At 36.6% G+C, this 23073-nt stretch overlaps 1 protein-coding gene across 7 annotated transcripts in view; it reads right to left on the bottom strand.

Moving 5' to 3' along the window:
* Positions 1-23073, bottom strand: part of LOC117394169 (receptor-type tyrosine-protein phosphatase mu-like) — a 296513-nt gene that overhangs the window by 273113 nt on the left and 327 nt on the right. The gene's annotated exons all lie outside the window — the stretch shown is intronic.

The following is a 23073-nucleotide window of genomic DNA, read 5'->3' as shown; positions in this document are numbered from 1 at the left end:
CAATGCAAGTTCTGACAGTATAAACACATGCTCAGGGACGAACAATCAGGGGTTCCCAGCAGAATGCACTCTACCATCAGTGTACAAAGTGGTGCACAGAACATAGACATTTTTACATGACAGTCACTTTGTGTTTCAAAGTGCAAACTAATTTAGTGACCTCCAGCTGAATACATTTTCAATGGCTGACGATACCATACAAATAAGTCCTGGATAATTCAGTGGACTCAGGCTTCAGCTTCCAGAACATGCCGTTAAAGTTCTAATAATTGAAATATGACAGTAGACATATTAAAAACAGCAGGTCAATAGGAACACTGCAAGATGCATCATGTGTGTCATTACCATTTAGTTGAATGTGTAGAAATACTTTGAAACTAAACATTCTAGTCATTTCACAATGTCGAGCATTTTTGGAATAAAATCAGCATTATTCACTTCCTGGTCGATGGAGATAGTGTTTTTCTTAGTCTTCAGCCCCTGATTAACCAGATTTTTTTTTCACATTTATCAGTTGTCTAAATGGAAATAGCATAGTTTATTATGAGTAAGCCTAAGAAAAGATAGTGCTATCCTGTAAGTGAATGATGCAAATAGGTGCTCATTTGGATTTGGGTAAACAGGATAACTTTATTGTGAAAATAATTACACTCTAATCCAGATACCAATGCTACAAGAAGTATTTTATATCCAAACCCATGGATGTAACCGGTGTCTCTCTTTCTCAAGAGTCTTTCTTAAACCCTCATCTGCTAAATTGCACCTGTTTTTTCAATAGCGTCTGTAGGTGAGAAAACCTTTATGAAAATTTACCACAGTATTTTTGTAGTTTTACTATGCTTTTCCCCTGGCTATAGTACGCATTTACTCTGGTTTGCCATGTTTATTAACATGCTTTTTCATACCTTGCTATTCTTTACAATGCTCACATATGCTTTGCCATGCTTTCCTTGTGCTTTATTACACTTTGCTATACTTTTACTATAATATACTTTTATAAGGGAAGGAGCTATCCTCCTGTCCAATATCTGTCTCAGACTGAAGTGCATAAATAAGATGCTTACTTTCAGCTGTTATTTGGGTGTGTCCTAACACTGCAAATTAAATATAAAAATAAAACTTAAAGATGCCAAACATGTAACAGCTGCTCCATTCAGATCTTGTTCAATTTAATATGGCAAGGGAGGGCTTTCTTGTTAATATGCTAGCCAAGAGCTGCAGAGCAACTAGATTTCTACATAGATACATTAATGATCAAGTACTAATTATAAAGTTGAAGGAGCTGTTACCACCTTATAACAGGCAATAGTATGGGTATTTTCAAACATCAAGAACATTGCAATACATGGCAGAGAGAGACCAGTTTACCTGAACGTTCCTACCAAATTAGTTGCTTTTTTGACTAAAGAAAAACAACCTAATTACAAAGCAACTTCCCAAACCTGGACTGTGACCATTTTTGGGAGGGTGTTTTTAAGCCAAACTCCACAAGCACAGTTGCTGTGGATTTGGTCATGCTAGCTTAGGGTGGAGGGAGGTAATTGACCTTGTGTTGCGAGAAACCAAACCTTAAGACATTGCTCACCAGCCATGCACTTTAATGGAGCTTAACCCATTAGGTCCTGTGAACCTAAGCATAGGACCAGCACCAAATGTAAAACCAAGGGCAGGCAGCGTGAGCTAGAGATAATTGGGAGAATGCGTAGCTTCCCCAGTTTTATGCCTTTGCAGAAGCCATTTAGAAGCTAGTAGTATTACATTAAAGAGTAATAGAGAATGGGTAATCAATTGAAATTTGCATGTTGTACAACATGGCATGTTTTGGTACCATACTGGAAAATCTGTGTATTTAAAAAGTGTAGTTCTGGGAAAAGAGTAGCCTTAAAGTACATATTTGGTTATACCTTCTCTAAATCGTTATACTGTACCCTGACGTTTCTGTAAGAAATCATTCTGTTCATTAAATTAGAGGAGTTTGTTCTGTTATGGAATTAGCAGTCACTTCCTTGAAACTCTCACTGCTCTGTGCTAGTGTGTCTAATGAGGACCTATTGCTGTGCCCAGCAGTAGAGGTTAATGCCACTGATGGTGCAATCAGTTTCCAGAGGGAGCTCAGATTAGGGTAGAAATCTGCAAGAATCAAAGTAGATTAGAGTGTAATGTCATCTTTCCCTTTAAGAGGATCAAATCCTATTGCATGCCACTGTAGCAGATCAGTAGCATGTGTCTTAGCAGAGATATGAGGTGAATATCAGAAGTAGTCTGGGTTCAGCTTAATCTTTAAATAACTTGAACCTTTAAGAATAATTATGATAAACTTAAATCTGTATGCAGCTTCGCATAATCATTATAGCAGAATTTTTAAATTGCTTTCCTTGATACTAGATAATACTCAACCAGCTAGACTAAATCGTGGGACCCTAATCCTGACCTGCTTCATTCATGCCTTATTCAACCCAGCAGATGAAGAATTATTTATGAGCATTCAAAGCAAATGATATATACAGTGTATATATATATATATATATATATATATATATATATATATATATATATATATATATATATGGAAGCATTTCATAGTCCTTCTTTACTTGTAGCCTAACCAAGCTCTTTTACACTTCTGTTTTAAAGAGGAAACTTAAGAAAAATGTAATCCTTTGCAGTTCTGAGTTCCTGCCTTTTGAGACAGATGGGTGACATATCTTAACCCTTTGACGTATTATTGCTGCATATTAAATTTGAAGTGTTTTTGCTGATCTCTAGCTACTTGCAATGCTGTGTACATATACGTATTAGAAAGCTGTGCAGTAAAGCTAATTAAAATGTCCACTTGTCAAGGGAACTGTCAGTTCCCCTGACTGACATGCTTTATTATACAGCAGGGGTATAGTATTAGTAACCATGCCAAGATAACTCATTCCAGGCTGAAATGTGTGTACCTTCTAACACTTCCTATGGGAGGCAAATCCCTGTGCAAGCACAGAGTTAGAACACTAACACATTTGGAAGACTTCATCTATCTTGGAATCGAAAAAAAGCAGGTCAATAAGTCAATAAACGAGATGCAGTAAATTTACTCTAGTGTGCACATTCATTATTAAAATCTACCAAAAAAAAAAACCCTGATAAGCTAAATTAACAACAGAGAAAACTTAAACAAGTTCAAGCCCTAATACTGTGGTACTGACAAATTTAAAGGTGGGGGGAGGGGTGTGCAAAACACAAACAAGGATGGGGTGTAATACAAAGGGGAGACTTATGTTTTAAAATAAACATAAGGGGCCTAGGTTGACAGCCTCTACAAGATCTTTCAGTTTTTTCTTTCTTTAAAGGATCATACATCTGTTAACAAAATGAGAATCAAAGAGTTGTATCATTGCATGAAAAGAAGTGATGAAAAGGGGCTAACACCACAAATGTGTCTGCTTTCAACTCCAAGCATGTAGACAGTTTTTGCATGTGCTGTATACCATCTGATACAGTCCTAATACTTGTTGGAGGGCAGTGTTTTATTGGTTATTTCCTTCACCTTAAAACCTGTAAGCTTTTACATTTGCTTTTGTTGTTGAAGTGCAGACATATCATGAAGCTACTGTACTAAAATAAAAAAAATAAAAACAGTATGGTTAAAAAATCATGCATGAAAACTGGAAAGAATAAAAAGTTTCTGTACAGCATTTTTAGATGTGGGATTAAAACGGGAGCGCAGTCAAATCCCTGTGGGAATCACAGAAGAATGCAATGGCAATGAGGGATTTCAGAGACTTATCCTGCTTCATCAAAGTGTGGTTCATTACTTGTGAAGACCACCTCGGTAAGGCCCGACACTGATAGAAATATATAAAGAAAAAACATATTGGCAATTGATTTGGAAATTCTCTTTCAAACTGACAGTTCTGTTATCTGGGTTACTATCTTCTGCAAAACATTCTCAATCATACTGCTTTTTGTTTGCTTTTTCAGTCTTCCCAAGTCAAATACCATCAGGAAGGAAAGGATGGACTTCAATGATGCTTCAAGACAACCTCACCCTGGAGTCTGCCAACACAAAACACAAATCCATACTTCACGCATAATTGTGGGTAGTGGATATCATTGAAGAGGTGACCTCATCCAAGTAGGGCAATAACCCAGAAGAGATCCACTTCTTCACAGGAATGTTACTGTTTGCCTTCACATGAAAGATCACTTTAAAAAGCACTAACTGTCTATAGTTACTCCCACCTCCCTTACCCCCCCGTACATGTTGAAGGCAAATACTACACCTGATAGCTCAGGCTGTTTATAAATGATATTGATGTAAATTTTGTTTGATTTTTTGAAGGGCAGTCTTCCACTGGATGACATATGGTCAGTACACTTACGATTCCCCCTTTACTTGACCTTGAAATTTCAATGCCTTTAACAAAACCCATCTGGACACGATATACAGAACAATAGATGCTATAACCAGAAAAGGTTACTTCTGACACCTTTGCTTTCCTGAGGAAAATAGAAAAGAACTGAGGTCCCCATATCACTACATTGTTTGAGGAATTAAATTCCCTCTGCTCAGCTGTGAGAAGGTCAGCATTAGCCTCAAGCAGGTGAGAGAGAGCCACAGAAGACTACTGCCTATAAAGATGAATATTAAAAGGTCTTACCCCTGATGGATACATTGCCAGACTCTTTAATAAAGCTGATGGCTTGTATACTGTTGTCAAGCAACCGTTATCCTACAAGTGTGCAGGGACTTGCAGAAAAATGTCTGTCTCCTTGTTCAGATAAACAAGTAAAAAAAGTGGAAGGCTAGTAAAAACAAGACTAAAATGAGCATACTGTATCAGCCCAAAACTAGCATGTAGATGACAAGTCCCTGTAATAAGAATCTATTGTCTAGCTGTCTGTAACTCCACCAGGAGAAGTTCCATGAAAAATGCCTTTAGTCAATAATGACTCTTGTGTAAGAGGTGCCCGAAGGATAATTCATTTTGCAAGCTTATATACAGTAAATGTTCAAATGAGTGATTTCATTAGGTTGCTCTTACTCAACAGTGTAATTAGCAGGGTTACAGAACCTCCTGCAGTGTCTGCAAGAGCCTGCGTGTCCGTAACACAGCAATACATTTGTTAACATAATTTTGAATGTTTTGCTATTTACTCAGAAATAATTGGGTCATAAATAGGCTTGCTACTTTTCGATAATAATCGGTAAAGCTTGTTAAACGTCGAATTCCCAGAAAATATGAGTTTGACTGAAATAAATTTATATATGATAAAAGTCGGTAAAACCACTCGCTATTTTTTTATTTTCTTACCAAAAATAATCATTTAGAAATCCTCTCTAGTTTGTGTAGTTTTTATACTTATACTTACTTATGCTGTCAGTCCCATCTCCATTCGCTGTCAGTCATAAAGTGGGCCGCTAGTACTGTAGTTTCACTTTGTTCTGACAGATCTCGTTGACTGAAGCAGTGCTAGAATGCTCTCATTTGCCAGCTACAGCGCCTGTCATTCAAAGCGCCTACTTTGAAATTAGCGGGTTAAGGCGTACGTAAGCTTTTGCTTTAGGTATACAGTGACAGTTACTAGTTTGGGTTTGAAAATGGGGCTTAAGAGAAAAACACTTAATGAACATTGTGCACAATAATGGCTGACGGCTGAAGTCTCCAGCGGCAGGACAAAGCGGGCCCATCTGCCTTGCCTGTGATGTGACTGTGTCCGGCTGTGCTGAAGCAGGAGAGGAGGAGCTCAGACTCTGAATATTAAGTGCAAGTTAGTTCTGTTCAACTACCTAATGTTTTGTTCTGTCCATATTATTTTTACTCGTAAATTTATGCTATAAAGGTCTGTGTAATACACTTATATGCTGCGTTTACTAGTTTATTTGAGACCGTTTTTAAATGTATAGCTCAGCTGTGACCAAACGTTATTTAAATTTAGAATGTTGGTAACCATGGTTTTGTTGCATGTTGAATATGATAAAGGGGTTTTGCAAAATGAGACGTTTTTCAATGGAATAATTTTTTTTTTTTTTTAAAAAGCATAAAGGTCGATTTCACCCATTCTCTGCTTGAATGGAAAAATACGGATAGAAAAAAACCAGCAAATTTTTTCTAAAGTAAACGTTGATATTAATCGTCGATTTGGCAAAAAAAATAAAAATCGAGGAACACAACCAAGAATGCTTTCACTAACAAGAAAAAAAGTCTGGTCTTACGAGTGTCATACTGTAGTATCTAGATCATGCTCTCCTGTAACAATGTGGACCCCCATTGAAAGCAATGGCTCTTGTGGAAACAAAAATCCAGCATCATGTTGCAGGAAAGGATGATCAGGATACATTTAGATAAATCCTATTTCTCCTGGTGAACAAAGCTGAGTGAAAGCTCAGAAATGTTTTTGGTTTTATTTACCAGATTTATGACCCATGATGTGTGAATATCATGGGTCATAAATCTAAACACATATTGTCTTGAAACAATATGTGTTTGGTGTTGAAACAATATTACCGCAATATGAACAAATGAAATGCATTTGTTTTTAACACTGCAACCCTTTAACTGTGTAGCTGAATTGAAATAAAGTCTGGTTTTAAATTCCTCTGTACATTCCAGGATAGTACTGTGTAAACATATGACAATAAAGCCTAGAGGTGCTAAAAAATAAATAAAAATGGGTAAATATTTCAGCTCATTGGTATTTTTATGGTAGTCCATTGAGGTAGAGTGTTTTGTTTATTTAACAATTTGAACCATAGAGGCTTGGATATAGACTATTGGGGTACTATTATTTATTTTTGTTTCTATTTCCAAGCCATTTTTAGCAATTTAAACAATTGCTTTAACCACAGCACAAGTGATAATAGACCCTTTATTTATTGTTTCAGATAATTACAAGGCTTTGAAGGAGAGTGAATTAAAATGCATTGTTTTGTTAGTTCTCTGCAGAACACATGCAATTTCAAAAAATGTCAATAGCTTTCTAAGTTTTTGATCACTGAGCTATCTATAAAGAACACTTGAAATAACAAGATGTGCTACTTTGTGTGACTCTGATCTCATTGAGGCTATTGTTTAGCACCAGCAAGAACAAAAAGGTTGTTATCAGAGTGCCTCAACCTTTCTGCCAAGGCCAAGCTGCAGCATGCAACTATTTGCAGTTTATTTGTCAGAATCAATGTAATCTTCTAGTTACGTACAAATTGCTCATTTTATTTATGACGGGGTGATAAAGTGCAACTCCAGTGAGCAATCAGAGCTAGGAAACTGCTATCGGCTTCTGAAATGACTGATTAATGCACTCCACAGAGAAACCATCAAAACGCTTTTTTTTTTTTGTTGTTGTTTTTTTTTTGGTATTCTCATAATGGTCTATCTTGCCCTAAACGCCCCTGTGTCAGCAATTAGCAGTGGCAGTATTTCATTAATCCATCAGTTTTCTAGTGCTGCACTTTCTAAGACCCACAGATAATAGGCAATCGTTTGTTTAAACCTCAGGATTAGTTTCTGCAGCACAACACCATATGATTAGGCATCAGTGATATACACAAAAAAAAACAAGAAGAAAAAATGTGGAAACGAGGAAGCTGTTATAGATCTGTGAATTTCAAATCACACTTAAAAAAAAATTAATTATATCAAATACATAAATGAACTCAGCAAATCCCTAATTAATAAATGTACTGTATTTGGATTCAAAGAAGAGGTCTTTCAATATTCTTTTCCAGAACAAAATGGTTTCATATTACAAAAGAAAAGAAAGAGTGGATTATCTTAAAGGTGGGGACAAAATCTCTACCAATGCAACACAGCTATAAAGTCACTTGTCCACTCCTGAAAAACAATTACACATGAGGCACCAGATTAGGGACAAGATCAAGCATTAAATTAAAATTCATATCCACTAATAATCAGGGCACTTGTTGGGATATCATCGAAAACAGCAGTTTGCAACATTTCCACAGTGACACCAAACACATCTCCTTCAGTTTGGCTAGTGTAAGGTTTTCCACAGCAGAGACTTCCTGAATAGAGTAACTGTCTGTTATTCTCACATGTGCTCTGCCTGTGCACAAACTGTTCAGCTTCTCTGATGAGACCCGTAGCAAAACTGCTAGTCTGACTGGAATGACTGTAGAAAATGAATCAATTCCAGTGGTAGCAATAAACCTTATGAAACTACACGACCATTAACACTATGGCTTTCTCTTCATTTCAAGCACATTAATAATCAGAGATTTGAAAATGTGCAGTTGAATGAAGACACACATAAATAAAACACACACAACATAAATGTTTGCATTCCAACAGCCACTGTATACCGGGATTCAGGAATAATAGCTTATGTTTAACAAATGGACAACTGATAAGACTGTTTGATGAACTGATTCTTAACCGATTCTCTGACCGAAACTAAACTGTTACACAAAAAACAATATTCCCAGCAGCCCATAGCTGCTATATAAAGTATTGCTCAATCTGTAGTAGGATTTCCAAATGGCTAGAGAATGAAAATATAAAGTTGTATCAAGTATACACACTTGTTTTGCATTCCTTCTCATTTAATTTTGTATTCTTCACTAGAGTGTAGAACAATATATTTTGATGAAGAGAACTCTTGCTGTCTAGTAAAATTAAATGCAAGCAACGTTAGCTGTTTACAGAAACTTGACAATACATAGTTATCAATAGTGAAGTTTCCATGCGTGTTTTTTTTTAGCTCGAGACATTTGCTCAAGAAAAATGTCTCGTGTAAAATGCTTTTTTGGGTTTCCATTCGCTCAGTTTATTTTACTCGAGTAAACTGGGCTTTTCACCCGACGTCATGCAAATGAATGGGAAAGGTGGGGGTTGATATGTAAATTAGCTATGCGGAAAGTACTTGTGCTGTTTTTGAAGATTACTAGTGAAATTTTGTGAAAATGCAGGAAGCATTCAACGCCACGCTTGGGCAAATACGGGTAGTAGGCACTTGAAAGGGAGGTGGCGGATACTGATGAAACGGACTGAAGTGCAGCATGAGTTACTTCCCAAAATTGCCACTGCCTGCTGTATCCTGCACACACTCTGTCAACAACAAAATGAGGTGTTCAGGAATCAGTGGCTGCCTGTGAGACAAACGGGGAAGGTTGCCAAGTCTCACGAGAAAAAAAAGCAGCACTGCCTTTCAAAACAAGCCCAAAACAAGCGCTACATGTTAGTATGGGCAAATTCCAACCCGCGACTCTCAAAAAAACAAGCCCAATCCCGCTTATCATAAGCGGACTTGGCAACTGTAAAGGTTACCTCAGCCACCCATTTCAATTGGACAGCAGCAATCTGAGGAGGCACGTGCTGTCATGGATTCTCTCCTTTATTTTAAATTATGTTGGATTTACATTGTATTAAATATTAATGATGCAAACAAATAAAACACAATCAATACGTTCATTTGTAATTTGGTCAGTTCTGACAGGGCATCATCAACTCGTTGGTATATATGTTGTTGCACTGTTTTGGGCGATCGAGCTGCCTCATGACATCCAGTTCACCAACTATATTTATTAACGTGGAGGGCGTACACATGTTGTCTTCGGACATAGCTGAGATAAAAAAAAGGACGGGAATTAATTCAGTCAGACATTTAAGCAGCTCACTTGCTCTTCGTGTTTAACTTTAGCGTAGTGTTTACAGCAAGGGTATTCTCAAACAGCTGCTTTAATAATATAACAAGGGCATAACACAGTTCATGGTAAGTGGTTTTTTACAGAACTGTAAACTCACATGACAGGCCAGACACAGCAAAAAACAATAACAAAAAAAAGCCACCCACATTATCAGTAAAGTGAACTACACCACTGCTAACCATAAAACCGCCCATCAACCACTTACTTTCTGCCGTCTTGGAATCCACAGTAACAACTGACCTGCTCCCTTGCAATATTTATAGTGATGTCACTTAAGGGTAAACAAGCTCATTCACATTTACATGTGAAATGCAGGTTTCCATGCAAAACTGGGCGTGGATTTTCCCGTGTTTTTCATCATTTACACGAGTAAATGAGATTTACCCTATCCCTCTCTTTGGCCGTTTTTTCTGGCCACAAACCTGATTTACACGAGTAATTCTCCCAAATGTGCACGCACATGGAAATCACATAAATGTTAACAAAGGGGAGAAGATGAAAGCCACAAGCTATTTCCTGGCATCTTGCTTATCAGTGTAGTAGTCTGCATTGCAGAAATCCAATTTGAGCTACAAATTAGGAAAATTTTTGCACACCTCTGAAACTTGAGTGTCAAGTACATGATAGCTGGGACAAAACACTGAGAACAAGCTTTTTGAGAAGACACAAGATTTTAAGAACAGGATTTGAAAAACAAATTGCTTTATCTGCAAAAGCTTAAAGAATTAAGCAGGAACATATTGTTTCCAAGGTATACTGCATAACTTCCCCACTTAAGAATATGTGTGATGACTATCTTAGGTCTTACAATGAAGCACCTTGCTGAAAACCTCACACAACTCATTCGGGAAATTATTTCTACGAGCTAAGCGTTCCCCAGAGCTCTGGCCGATTTGAAAATGCTGAAATATCTCCCAGTACTCCAGCTTCTGTGAGCATGGCTGTTAAATATTTGTCACGTTCCAGCATCAAGGCATTTATACAGCCTTGAATTATTTATTCACTAGTCTGCGTGAAACTCCCTGAACAGCGATGGAGACTGCAATGATTTTGACTGTTTGATGTTGCATCTCCTCAAGTGACTAAAGGGGCTATAAAGCAGCCAATGGCTTAAGCCTCCCATCTCAGTCCTATTAACAGGAAAGACCTCCCTATTCAAACTGCTAAGTAAATCCTCCAAGAGCCTAGGGACTGTTCATGCTTGAAAGCAACTGTTAAGAATTTGACAACAGCCAAACTGTTCCAATTTAATCCATCTCCCAAGGTAAGAAGAATTATAGGTAAACATATGCCTTCATTATTTGCTTTGCTGCGTTTCAATACTCCAATCCCACACAATATTGCCAGCCAAGGATTAAATGCAATCACCTCTGGATTTCAGAGCTCTTGCATTGCAAAATGAAAAAGCTTATTAAGCACCAGTGGTTATGGTTAGCTAGTGACTATACATTTTATATTCTTGATGCTTAAAATGTGTTCTGAACTTAACCTTGTAATGTGCGCAATGCGAGCATGAAGTACTTTTCCACTCCATGGATCAATGATTCAAAAGAAGACAACGACAAAGAAAACAAGAAAGATAATGATAATGTTTATGGAGATCTGCCTCCATCTTTCAGTCATAAAATAATTAGCCCTTGCTCTAAATGTTAATGCCCTACTACATGCTGATCCTAAGCATTAGATTAATCAGCCAATAATTTTAATACTGATAATAATGCATGTTATTTATACAGTGTCACTGCCATGGAGTGTCCCAAAGCGGCTTACAGTCCTACATCTATAAAAAAATTTTAAAAAAAACACAGGATGACTTGGATCTCAGCCTGTCAAGCTATGATCCAAGTCAGACTGCAGTGAATTTTAAGAACAACACAATGATCTAGGAAGAATAGGGGGGTTGAGTACCTCATACCTCATTATGGAGTGAACGGCTTCTTCCTAGGTAATGAAAACCCTCATGTGATGGCATATGCATTAGCACCAACACTATGGCTAGCAGCTGCCTTGCAGGTCTTTACATTATAGTGCACTGCCTATGGTGAAGCCTTGGGCTCTAGCTCAACCTTTGACAGTATGTATCCCTAGATATATAATACAGCACGAATGTTAAGAAAAAGTTACAATGTTGGTTAATTATCATCTTTCCTGTGCACTGCCCCCGTATGACAAGGTATGCCGAGTAGCATTCGGCAGCATCCCTAAAGAGGTGATGGGAACTGCCAACCTGACAACACACAAAGCTGCCTTCTGAACAAGTAACAGGCACAGAAAGGCACTGGTCATGAAAGAGGTGACTGTTACACATTCCTGCCCAGATGGGTCACTGTGAAATACTTGTAGTTAAGATTTCTGAAAACTTGAACTGGGAGACACAGGGGATGAAAAAGCTCACTATTTTTTTTTTTCAGCATTATATATCTTCAGCCGAAGCAAAATAAATAAATAAATAAATAAATAAATAAATAAATAAATAAACAAACATGTTTGCAGTACCATGCATAGTGTTGCATGCAAATACATCTGACCTTTAATTCATGTGTTCTCTTAAGTATATTTAAACACATCTGTGTGTTAAAAGTTAAGGATCGAGGTATTTAAACCCATAGATCTATTAGACCCCACTGTGTTATAATATCTGCTTCTTAGCTCAATTTCTACATTTGTATTGAGTTTTGGGACATTATACTAGCAGCAGTGTGGAGTAGTGGTTAGGGCTCTGGACTCTTGACTGGAGGGTTGTGGGTTCAATCCCCAGTGGGGGACACTGCTGTTGTACCCTTGAGCAAGGTACTTTACCTAGATTGCTCCAGTAAAAACCCAACTGTATAAATGGGTAATTGTATGTAAAATAATGTATAATGTGATATCTTGTAACAATTGTAAGTCGCCCTGGATAAGGGCGTCTGCTAAAAAAAAAATAAAAAAAAAAAAAAATGTGTCATGCTTTTAAAGTGGGAATTAAAATATGTGTTCATTGAGCGATATACATTACATCAGTAGAAAGCTCTGTTTTTTTTTTAAATAACTCAATCTTTTAATATTAATTTATATGTATTTTGTCTTGCTGAAACGGCACCTCTGTTTTTGTAAAGCACATTTTAATTTAACAGTCTTGGGTATATACTGATTTCTCACGAAGGGTTTACCTATTGAGATAATTATGCTGTTGTTTTAATTAAGTCCTGCATGAGCCCCTCTTAGCACATTTTGCTTATAGACTCTGATACAGCAAGCTTTGCATTACAACCTCCTGCTTCTGGCTCTTCAGACGGTTTCTGAGTATTGCTACCCTGGCTGTGTTATACATCGCACATTGAAGCATCACCATCATCCTCCTCTCCTACATGTCACACAGAGCACACTGTCATTTTTTCGATTGTACATCTCTACATCTTTTCAACTTGAAAAGTGTGACCTCTGTAATTTTTATTTCTCCTTACATCCTTCTTAAGACACCCCTTTAGTGTTACGCTTGCCTTCTATATACATCATGGGTTTTATCAACTACCTATTTGGTGTAAGAAAAAAATTATTCAAGATAAGGTGAAAATAGATACAATAAGAAAACTAAGTCTATGATAAAACTTCAGAGACCTCCTAAGAGTGAAACAAAATTGGATTCAGACTGCAGATAAATCATTTAAAACATTTAGGGGACAACATGTGTTTAGACAAACGTAGAAAGTAGTAGGACCTGAGGTTTGTTATATAAACCTCAACACTATCAACGCATTATATAGACAGGTTAAATTTAAAACCATCCAAACACAAGTGTGAACAGGATGGCTTGGTGGTGACGTCACAGACCAGGAAATACACACAACAAGTAATGCGGGGTGAGTCGCCAATGCCCTCTTTCTTTATTCCAAAAAATATTTGAACAGAAACAAAACACTCTTACACAAAACAAAATGGCACAAGGGCCAAAACAAATAAACACTGACAGAACAAAACAAGTATCATGCTGGTTTAAAACTTGCACGCATAGCAATTGCCTTTTAATTTATTTTTTCTTTCTCTGTCAGCAATCTTTCCTCCTAACCACTCTCAACCCCGGTCAGCAAAAGCTGCTGGTTTTTATAGTGGTCGAGGGATTAACTGGTTATCAATTACCTCGTTTATCCCTCGATCTCATTCTGCACAGGTTTTTTTATGAGCGTGGTCGACAGCCAATTTGTCAATACATTATTAGCTGCCGACTACACATTCTCACGGCGGTACTTTGGCAGAGACGAGAAGCAAACATCGTCCCTGCCAACTACATTTAACTATAAAAATAAACACAAATACATTAAACAATAACAATAATATCAATAATAATACAAATAAACACAGGGGCAGGGAGTACCCTGTCACAACAAGTAATATCAGTTGTTGTGACATATATAAATATATGGAAAGCCTTCTGAGACAAAAAAAGATTAGTCTTAAGGCTTAAGTTTAGTTTTTAGGAACAGGAGTTTGAGACACATTAATACATTTTTTTCATGGCAGGTCCCAAGTTTGGGTTATGTGTGTGAAACTGCTGCAGCTGTGGATTCTGGTCTATAATCCAACAACACTAGTATGTAAGAAACCAAATCACTTCCTTTCGCAGCAAATATTTGCCTCCCCTTTTAACCCATGGCACCCTTTCTCCTCAAAAGACTCAATTTCTTCTCACTAGTTCTACTTTTGACCGCAAACAATGTTGAAAAATCCACTTGAGGATTCCAGCCATTTCTGGCAACTCTCACACTGCTGTCCCATATAACTATGGACCATTTATAACTTATCATCAATCAGACTCTGAAAGGTTGAGGGTGCAAGCAAATGAGGTACCGCAGGGTAGTCTAAAAATACTTCCCCACATATGAATATGTGTGTCTTGATAATAGGTGTCAATTAAACTAACCCTTATAAAAGTTTACCATAGTAAAGTGTAATAAAGAATACTGTAAAGCCACAAATATTTGCGACTAAGATCTTTGGTGAATCACACCCATAAAACCTATTTTGCTCCAGAAATGTTGGCGACCTGTTGCAATATATGAAGTATGTATTGTTAGTGGAATGTGATATTCGTGCCAAAAATGTTTACATACTCAAAAAACGCATAATAAAAGGCTCACAAATATTTACAGTATTAAAAGCATGGTAAAGCCCAGAGGTATGGTAAAGCTTTTTATTATTGTGAACGGTTAAAAAACATGGTAAGCTATGGTAAATGCATATTATAACCATGGAAAAAGCATGATAAAACTGCAGAAATACATCAATATAAACTTTTATAAGGGAAATGCCATGTGGATGTTACATGAATGCTTTTCTATTCCAATTCTTTCTTGAAGATGGCAACAAAGCCAAACTGTTAACTGTAAACTTACCATTTTATTTTTGCAGATTGAATGTTTATACAAAACAGGGATAAGGAACTGTGGCATTTCACTTTAAGTTTTTAATTCGAATTCTGAATAATTCTCTATGGTGCACAAAAGAGTTGTTGTATTCAGCTTCTAAAAAAACATTATGTTTCTCAAATAATTCCAGTAGCTATATTTTGCCCACCATGTTTATTTGTCTTTCTTTCTGCACCGCTAAAAGTGATGTCAGATTAAATCAGGTTTCATGCCAGCTACTTTACTTGATATAACAGGCTTGTTGTCAGTCTAATAGATGGCTCCCAAATCTGGAACACAATTAAAAGGTGTTTCTAATTGATGGCTGGGTTTGTGAAAGGTATGTGATCAAGAAAGTTCTATAATTTTTCTTTAGTTATTGTTTTGTATTTATCTAATAATGTATGTCTAGCTGCCATGCGGTCTAATAGTGAAGCAGCTGCAGGATTAAGAACAAGCAGTTGATGCACTACTAAGACAATATTAATTAATACTCAGTGCTGATGACAGGTTTATATATGTATCTTTTTATGACTGCTCTTGCAACTCAGAATCTGTTGTATCATAATAGTGCACTTGTGTACATCCACAGCAGGGTGTTTATTTATTTATTTATTTAACTCAATGGAATCAAACAGAAATACATTCAATGTTTTTACAAAATGTTTAATATGAAAAAAAAATATCCAAGGCCTAGGCCTGATAGATGATACTGCACTATCCACCCCCAACAATGTATTTTCCAACATAGATTTAACCCATAAGAGCCACTGCCTGGCACGGTTTACAAGTCAGACCTAAATGCTCACTCAATTGTAATTCAGTATTGCTGTGCCTTTAGGTACAGCCAGCTGTAGAGTAGTAAGTTTTCTCTGCTGCCAGTACATCGCCCTTTTTAAGTTTACTTTCTATAGTGTATCAATATGTGTCTATGAGACAATGACGGTGAAATGGTGGATCTCTCCATTAGCAGATATACCAAACTTCCAGCTCCCAACAAAATGTCCATGATACTTCTAAAGCACATTACTGTGCCTCTTTAATTAACTAAACCTCTGTACCAAGGTGAAGAAATAAATAAACACCCAAATCCCAAGACTATTACCTTCTCAAAATATAACAATTACCTGTTCTATATATAGTTTAGCACGACTGGCTAATTAAAAGAGGCACAGTAATTTATTCTAGTACTTAAGGTGTTGTTGACCTTTTAATGGAGACATGTGAGAATAATCAATTGGGGTATAATAATTTCTGAAAGAGCGATTTTCTTTTTTGGGTAGACCACAAATTCGCTTTCAAGAAACACTGCTGTTGTAACCAGAAAAGAAAAACAAGAAATATCATCCACAAGCCAGTGCTTGTTTGAATGTCCAGCATGCATGACTATATTTGAAGCATACAGTAGCTGATCATTTTTACTAAGTTTCATTTTTAAGAACGTAAATCATTTCACAAGGTTCTTCTGGAGAACAGATAAATGCATGCACACTATCAGTGGATTAAGGTTTTCCTTCATTTCTCGATGGGCAAGGCTACAGTAATGATCACTAGGTCTGACCACCCACTGCTCGGAGAACTAATGCAATCAAGTTTACTCTGGGGTGAAGCACACCCTAATTAAGGCCCAATTCACTCCAGACTGAGCCCAGCATGTACACTTCCACTGGGAAGCAATGGCAGCTTGGCGTTCCACCTCAGGAAGTGGTTTAGACTAGCGACTATAGAGGACAACTAATTGCAATTTGTAGAACATACCATTTTGAAGACTAGATTTAGCATTTCCAAAGGAATGCAACAGTGTAGTTAGTTGTTTCTACATCGTCAAACAGGAATTACAGAACATACAATATTACACAAAAATCTACAATGATGATTCACTTGTCGTGCTGCAGATTGTACAGCCTGCACTGAATCCCTAAATCATATCACTTTTTTAGGTTTTTCTCACAACTGGGTCTTAAATATGCCTTTGCTTCCCTCAGTAATTATTCTGAGCAGATAAAGGCAGCATATAGCAGAACTGTGCTAAATGAACTGATCAGAAAATCCTAACAAGATTGCACACTACAACTCCTTTCTTCCTTGTGAGATCATCAAACGTATCCCGATGACATTATATTAACTAAAATCTGTGTTTGAAGCACTAATAACTGGAATGCTAGGTGAGGCTCTAAATTGCATTTCGAATGCTGACAGTGCAATTTAATTAGGGCTTCTGTTTTTCGGGTTTTATTAATTGTATTTTTCGGTGCTTATTTTTAGCTATTTTCGAGTTTTATGTAAATAAGGTTTTTTGGGGGCTTTCGTTTTTGATATACTGTATGAAATTAGTGTTTTCGGTTACTTTCCAAAATACTTGAGTATGTTTTTTTTGTGTGTGTGTGCGTCAAAATATGTATAGTAACTCAACAGTACTTGCACACTTAAGTTGTACCTTCTTTCCTTTGCTGTCTTCCACAAAGAAATCCCTATGGTCACGGGCACATTCTTCTGGGGTTTTTGTGTGTACGCACTTTTATACATTTCACCACAATTCTGTTTTAAATCCTCTGTATCTTAATTGTAATACAGCTTTAAATCCCGCTAACAAGCCTCCATCCTGATTATAATCTCGTTTTAAATCTCGCAAGCGGAGTCTCCAATAGAAATGTAGGAATGTGCTGTCACTCAGTAGTTGAGGCGAGTTTAAAGTATTCAGAACTAATCAATGATAGATGCAAGTCAGGAAGGCGGGACATTGCCCAGCAGCACAGGGAAATGTATTTATTATTATTTTTGTAGTAGGTTTTATTTTTTTAATGTGAAAATGGTAAAGTCAACGTGAATCGATTAACCATTTCCACAGTTTTTCCGGTGTTTATTGGCTATCCACCGATTTCATTTTTTTTGTATCTGGGGTGTTTTACCAGGTTTTATCGGTTAACACCGAAAATCAGAAGCCCTAGTTATAATTTTATGTTATAAATTGGCATCATAAACTGGGGACCTTTCTTCTTCGGGCAATGTGTCAGAGCTTAACTTCTCAATCCCAAGGACATAATGAAGCTGAGAGCTTTCACGTTGAAAAAAAAGAGGTTGCTTGTGGTCCTTTTACTGTTATATCCCAAAGACAAGAAAAGCAATGCAAATTAATCGAACGAAAGCAGCCACTAATGCATCATTGACTGACAAGTGGCAATGACACTAAAGCGCACAGATGTAGTGTGACATTAATGGATAAATGTGCCTGTGGTCATACACATGGGACCAAATAGGCCCACCTGCCTCCTGCCTTCAACCTGGGCATGGAAAAAATCATACATCGGGCAAGATTAATTAGTTGCCTGGAGTTTTACTCTGTTGAGATGATACAGACAGCACATTTCCATAATGTCAGGAAACACTCTGTCCCAATGTCGGTCCCAAATCAGGACGACATTGAGGGACGGTTTCTTTTATTTTGGTTGCTAGCAGCACTGTGCTTGTCAGCATGACTTTGTTCTACTTAAGTGGTTTGCTTTTTCTAATTGTATTATTTTAAACAATGAGAGCATTAATTAGTAATATGTTTTAATGCTTACATTTTCGTAGTTGCCTACAACAAATGCAATCTCTGTAAACTCAATGCATTGAAGATGTTTGTTAGTAGATGCTTTCAAATTGTGAAAATATCAAACTGACAACTGCACAAAATACAACTCCTCTTGCTCCCCTTTATCCTTTCCCTCATCACCCTTTTTGATAATTCATCGCCTGTTATCTATGCTTTTCCTTTACTGTGCCTGGACTTTCACACACTCTCTTCAACTAAAGAAGCAAAATAAATCACATCAACACATCAGGTAGCTATTTTCTGAGCCCCTGCAATTTCTTCAGTCGTTATTCATTTGAAAGTCATGTCGACATTTTTTTTTAAAACGACCTTATACTTAATTTATTAGCAATAACCAATTCCACTTTGTGTTTGATGTTGTAATCACTTTATTCATCATACCCAGTTGCTACAAACGTAAAAGAAATAGAAAAACAGAGACGTTTAGATATATTTAATTCCTAACTTCCCGTTCTGAGGAGTGATTTATCACTTTTGACTTGCTTTTGTTATAAGCCATAGCTGCGCTTTAAATGGAAGCACTTTAATTTCAGTCTCCACTGAGTCAAACACAAGAGCTGCCACCCGTCAAATATCCTAGAACTCCTGCTAGGCCGCTTGTCTTAATAACACCAAGCGCTGATTATATAGAGTTCCGAAACCTGTAGAAATATGGTTAAATACGCAGGTTAATGCTATGCAACTACTCCCGCTACTGACACTGTAACTTTTATTTTTCCTGTAGGTTAAAGGACATGACAAAAGAAACAAACAATATACTGGATGTGTAGGATGAAGTTATAAGAGGGACATCAAAAGGTCAACCACTGCAGGATGTAAAAAATAAAATAAAATAAGTTTACTTTTCCCCTGTCACGACTAACTTGTCAGATACTGAAACTGCCTGGAAAGCAAGACGGTTTTCCGGTTTCAACACAAACATTACAATTCAACTTAGCAATTTCTACGCAGCGGAGCTTAATATTTGCATAACTATTGTTGGGATAAACCTTATCTGCAACACAAAACGATCAACTGTTCAAAGACGTAATTTGCAAGCGTAGCTTAAGCTTGGGTCCTTTCTAAATCAGGAGTAGAAATGAGATTCACAGTATTTTATTCAGATATACTTTATTTTGCTTTGGAACATATAGATCAACAGGGAATGTCTTTGTGAATTACATTTGGATAATTTAGCACTGTGAAAATGATCAAACCTAATAAAATAGTCATTCGTATCAGCAGGGACTCATTTGCTTTTCCACCTGGATACCAGAGTGTATCCTTTGACCAGATTAATTGACAGCTCAACGATGCTGAACGGACTGCATTTACTTTGAATGCGTAAATAGACTTCAAGTACGGTTGTTCAATATGAAAAAAGGGCACTGTAACAGATTTTTGTGTTTATTCAATTTCATACCTGTATGTAAGCACTTATTTAATTAACAATACATTTGCAAAGTGTACATTATACTTACCTTAGGCTATCCAATTTATAATGTATGGTTGACAAGGAATGATAACGTATATTTACATTGTGTTTTAAGCAGTTCATTTAATACAATTTATTTTAAGTTATTTTGTATTAAATGTATGGCAACACGTTTGTTTAGTGCATGTGTTTTTCTGTGCGACCTTTCTTATATACGATGCTGCCACCATCAGGGCCCCTACCGTAAACAATATATAGAAGCGCAGAAGTTACAGCCATGGTACAATTGCAGACAATTAAATAGTACTATTGTGTAAACCCGTTCTGTTTACCGTACTGAATTGCGCAGACAATCTTTACAGTTATGAAAGAAAACAAAAACATTATTTTCAGAAAAACAACGTGACCCAGGTTTTAGAAACGCGTAACTTGTGTAGGCAACCTTATATCTCATTTATCCTTATTCCAACTAGTTCCATATCCAGTTTAAAACTTGAATGGCTGACTGGAACATATTATGTGTGTCATGTAACTGCTTGTGAACACCTAAATATTATGTCATTTTATATCAATACAAAATTAAATGTATTATTGTTAACCCTAATTAAAGTATTCTTGCCTTGTAGTATTTCTAGTCATTACTGCCACCGATGGTGTGTTGGTTTGCAATGTGTGGTGTAACCCAAGGCACAATATGTACTATGTTTTTGCATATTGATTTACATATATCTATATAATGCATCTCTTCAGATAAAATCCAATGGCCCAACAGCAGAAAATTACCCCCGGTAAAGTATTGAATTTAGCATTTTTACGTGACCTCGGGCATTGTTCCGGGTTTCATTTGCTAAAAAGCTCCACTCAGCCTAGAAAAAAAAAGTCTATATACAATGCGAGCTGTATTTTAACGGCTTTTTATTTCCACACAATACCTGTTCCCTCCATAACCACACAATGTTTGCGGTTTCCTGCCTGCAGTGTGAAAAGCACAGGTATAGCTACACCTAGTGCTCGGCAGCACCGGTGCTTTGATTCCAAGTGCTACCTTTAGAAAAGGCTTTAGAAATCATTTGTTTGTATAATGAAGACAGCCATTAATTACTTAATGTACAAAGCTATTAATTTGTGCAGTAGAAAACAAAATATACTGCAATACAATGTTCCCTGTTTTTTATTAACGCACGGCACTACGTTGTAAACGGTTCGATTATATCTATACATTTGATAAACAGCCCACTCCAAATTCCAAATTTAAATTTAAATGAAATATATAGCAATTATGAGAACACAATTATGGTTGAATCTGAAAAAAATGTTGTTGTATGTTTTATTATAATTGAAAATATTATGGTGTATAGGCTAAAAGTGAAGTGAATATTTTCTTTTGTAAAATAACATTAAGTTGTCCTGTTTTATAAAATTCACCGGGTATTATTTTACAAAAATAAATAAATCGGTGTAGCTTACATACTTCAGTAAAACGCTTTGACATTCTGCTATATTACGCGTCAAGGCGTGGACTTTTGAAATGTGTCAACATATACAATAATACTTTTTTTTTTTTTTTTTTTTTACAAGTTTAGCTGTGCTAATTCAAACAGACAGCCAGCCCTTATTTTTTAAAGTTTGAGGAGTACATGATGAATCCTTTACGGTAAGAGAGGCACAGATTTGCCATTGTGACAGTGATGCATTCTTCTCATGCTATAACAAAAGGCTGTGGTACGAAAGATGATCATTCAAATCAAGAACTCTGTGCATAACAAATGCGGTTATTACCTTGTAGGCTACTTTGAATAAACGTGTAGCAGAACATGTGTATAATCCAAGGTTTTGTACAGACCATTTTCATGCTAATAATACAATATCATTAGCAGAAACATCAGTTATTATTATTATTAAGTACATTACTATAGAAACATACATTTACGAATGTATAAAAAGTACCACACATTCCTTGACTAAATTGTGAACAGTTTGCTATACTGCCAAAGTTTTTATTACAACAATCATACCCAAAGTCGGTTAAGAAATGTTTATTATTTCCAAACCTTAAGATCCAAACCAAAGCCATTACAACTGCAAGCAACACAATCAGACGAAATTAGCATTCAGCACTCGATCCTCTTACACACAACGCAAGCTCGTTGATATAACAAAAGTTTATAATGTTTTAAATATATTTTTCCATGTAGCGTTATCTCTGTTTGTACAGAGGTAATTGAAACTGCATCTGTTCAGATAACCAGTTGCATTCAGTGCTGTGGTATGTGACAGACTAATGAAGAATTGAAGTAGGTAAAAGTTCTAGCTAAACGTTGTACAGTATTACAAAACATGTACAAAACCCTATGGGACAGTTAGTGTAACACGGGAACTTAAAATAGTTCCCTGTGTATACCGTTTTAATCACCCCAACTCTCCCAGTAAAGCGCTGATTTAAACATAAAAACGTATTCGTTTTCAGAAACTTAGTTTAGTTTATTTTCTATTTACTCCTTACTGTACTTCGCCCCAAAAGGTGAAAGCTGCGTAAAGTAGAAACGCTAAACATGTCTAAATAACAGGCTACTAATAAGATCCTCGCCAACTGTTTCTTTTTTTCCAGCTAGCATGTCTGTAAATTAGCTGTGTCGTGGAAAATACTGCTTCAATACAAGCTCGAAGTTATGTTTTCGTTTTAAAAAGTTTGGGAAGTTGAAAACAATACAGGAATGTAATCTTACTTGGGAGTTTTATATCAAACGCAATGTGTCACTGGCTTTAATGCAAAAAAAAAATCGTAACTATTTGGAGAATGTGTAACCCCCTACCCCACCCAAAAGGAAAAAGAAAGCACGCTCCTCACAAACTCAGACAGACAGCCCAGTCACCTTCATTGGAAACCGTTATTAACCAGAAACTGGTGATCACCATGTAGCAATCTTTTCAAATAAACTTTAGTAGTTGGGAGGTTACTTTTTGGGATGTCTCCTTTTTTACACAAACTGTCAGATTTGTCATTTTACATCCAATACGTGCACGTTGAACCCAA

Source organism: Acipenser ruthenus, chromosome 3, assembly GCF_902713425.1.
Source record: "Acipenser ruthenus chromosome 3, fAciRut3.2 maternal haplotype, whole genome shotgun sequence".
NCBI classification, from domain to species: Eukaryota; Metazoa; Chordata; class Actinopteri; order Acipenseriformes; family Acipenseridae; genus Acipenser; species Acipenser ruthenus.
The sequence above is the reverse complement of the archived record's forward strand: the minus strand, read 5'-3'. Positions and strand labels throughout refer to the sequence as shown.